The following is a 3,082-nucleotide window of genomic DNA, read 5'->3' on the forward strand; positions in this document are numbered from 1 at the left end:
AAACGTATTATCCGTCGGTTAGGTCAAAATACGCTTTCAGGAAATTACAGAATTGCCACTGAACTTGTTTTGGCCATAGAATATTTGTTATAGCTCCGATTTGACCCGTTCGAATTGCGTTAGATTCGTAGTTAAATTCTCTACATGATAGTACTGCTGTTTCTGTAGTTTGCCACTTTTTATTTTCAGGGTTAGGTTTAATTAATTAATTGCCTATAGGAAATCGCCGAAAAAGTCGTAACTTGGTCGTTTTAGCTCCGATTTTCGTGATCTTCGTATCTATGTGGTCGTAGCGAATCGTAGGTTCTGTTTTTAATTATTTTATTTCATTGTTGATCTGTTGGTGTATTGTTCTAATTAAATGATTGTTTGCTTGTATGAATGAACCTGGATGCGTGTTGTTGTGTGGTACCGATCGAGCGCAGACGGTGACGTGTCCGCGGGTGATCCATTTTACTACGAGGAGCAGCAGGACCAGCAGCAGTTCCCCTTCACTGAAGGCAAGTATAACATGGGTTTCCCTTGTACACCTATTCACTTAATTAATTACGCATCTGCATGTGTCTAATTTGGTAACCCTAAGGACATCCTAGCTACCTGACTATATATTTATGACACCTATGGGTAGAATGCATGTGGGTAGCTTTGCTAGTGCTTTAATTAATTGAGAATTTATTATCACTCTGACTTTAATGAATATGATGATAAATGTTGGGAAAAAGGGCTATGGTGCAATTGACTTCGGTCGAGTTGACCTAGACCCTCCGTAAGGACTTCTCTGTAAGCGACAATCTGGGACTTACAGTGCAACCGTGATGGTTATATGGCTCTAACTTTAGCTCAGTAATAGGATCTCATCTAGCTGGTTAGAGGTTACCCGAAAGGGCGCAAGAGGGGCTTGCCACTTTGGGAATAGAACTGCTTCTGTTCCTATGTGTATAGCCGTGATGGAAATGTGCCATAGGAAAGGGGGGTTCTCTATATCTGCCTGCCGAGGAAACCTCGCGGCCCTAACTGGTTAGACGTGGCCTATGGAAGGCTTCATAGTGTTCCCTGCCCGCTCACCTTGGTAGTGTTAGTGGGTCTTGCAAACTCCGGGCATATGGGTAACACGACTTACGGGAAAAGTGCACACCTCTGCGCAGAGTTTGATCAAACTGGTATACTAGCCGTGCTCTCGGACATGAGCGGCCTTGGACCCTTACAGAATAGTTGGGTGTGGATGGTTATGGGGAATAACTAATGAAAATCTGACGCATTGATCGTGATGATTAATGTGGTTTAACCGTGATGGTGATAGTGTTAGCTGTGAAGGTTAACGGTGTTATTATCATGTACTCATTTGGGCTAATTGGGAGCTTAAGCATAATTGATGATTAAATAGGATTAAAACATTGACCAATTAAAATGCTAACTGCAGTAGCCAGTGTCTGACCTCTTTGAGCCGCATAAATTCCTATGTTATGCTTGCGGAGTACGAGATGTACTCACGCTTGTCTTATCTGCACTTGTCTTTTGATCTCCTCGTTCATTCTCTCTTCAAGCGCTTTCTCTCGCGCTATCGCTTCACGAGCTGCTTCGCGTGACTCAATCACCATTGCCTCCAACCTATGCAACCGCTCTGCTTCCTCTTCCTTCTTTCGTTGGCGGCTTCTATAAGTCGGTCTATCTTTAGGGAAGCCATGCTCCCATGATATCTCCCCATAGCCTCTGGTTCGCCCACCATGTTCAGCAGTCTCCAGGGCGTATGTCGGCTCATCCTTTTCTCTATTTGGCTGCCAGGTGCCGCTTTCAACTAATCCTCTAGCATAAGCCATTCTCTGTCCTACTCTCTCTCGAGCTTTTCGCCGTACACTATCTTTCCGGTCTCTAGGTCTATGGTTTCCCCATGACCAAAGAACCAATACTTGGCGCGCTCGGGCCAGTGCATTGATTCTGGTTCGATCCCTCTCCCAAGAATCTCCTGTTCTAGCTTTTGCCACTTAGGAATAGCAGTCCTGTAGCCACCTGAACCCAAGTGATGGTGGTATTGCTTTTGTTTAGCATTTTCTTGATTCTTGATCATCCGTGCCTGACCCTCTTCTGAGTTCTTAAACTCTACGAACTCATCCCAAAAAGGCCTCAACTTGACGTAGGCCTTGTTGGTGAAATCTGGTGTCCGGCCTTGTGCAACAAAAGTCTTGTATAATGTCTTCTTCCAAGCCTGAAATTGTTTGGCCATCTTCTGCATAGCCCAGATTTTAACCTTCTCCTTCAAAGCTTCATCCTGTGTATCGAGCGTGAAATGTTGAAGGATATCTTGCCAAATCAATTCCTTGTCACGATCTGAGACAAAACTAATATTAGGGTTATCTTTCCGTTGCCTCCATTCACGAGCACTGACCGGGAGCCTGTCCCTTACAAGGTAGCCACAGTGCGCAATAAATTTTTTAGAATTAGCTCCAAGTACTTGTCCTGTACCCTCATCGAATTCCGACAGAATGTACCGACCCTCCAACGGCTTCTTCGGGCCGCGCACTTTTCTACTCTTCTTAGAAGTTGTCGCCGATTTAGAGGGCTACACAAACAAGTATAAATATATTAGTATAAATGTCATTTATTTTAATTTCATATATATACATATATACTAGATTGTAGATAGACCTGATCAGGAATGTCTCCCACAAGTTCTTCATAATCAACAAAGTACTGACTCCCATCATCTTCGCCTTGGGGATCTGGATTGGCACCGCTGTTGATTAGGTCCATCATTGCATCATCCATGTTGTCATTCGGATTGGCCATTTCTGCAAATTTAATCAAGTGTTAAAACTTAGACAATATTCGATACAACAACTAAGATAAATTACATCATATAAATTATATAATACAAAAGATAAATTATAAAAAAAAATTATACATCTCATCTCAATATCTATCCCCACAAACTAATTACAACATAGGATAAATTATATCATATAAATTATATAATACAAAAGATAAATTATAAAATAGAAATTATACATCTCATCTCAATATCTATCCCCACAAACTAATTACAACATAGGATAAATTATATCATATAAATTATATAATACAAAAG

The sequence above is a fragment of the Sorghum bicolor genome, chromosome 9 (genome assembly GCF_000003195.3).
Source record: "Sorghum bicolor cultivar BTx623 chromosome 9, Sorghum_bicolor_NCBIv3, whole genome shotgun sequence".
Classification (NCBI taxonomy): domain Eukaryota; kingdom Viridiplantae; phylum Streptophyta; class Magnoliopsida; order Poales; family Poaceae; genus Sorghum; species Sorghum bicolor.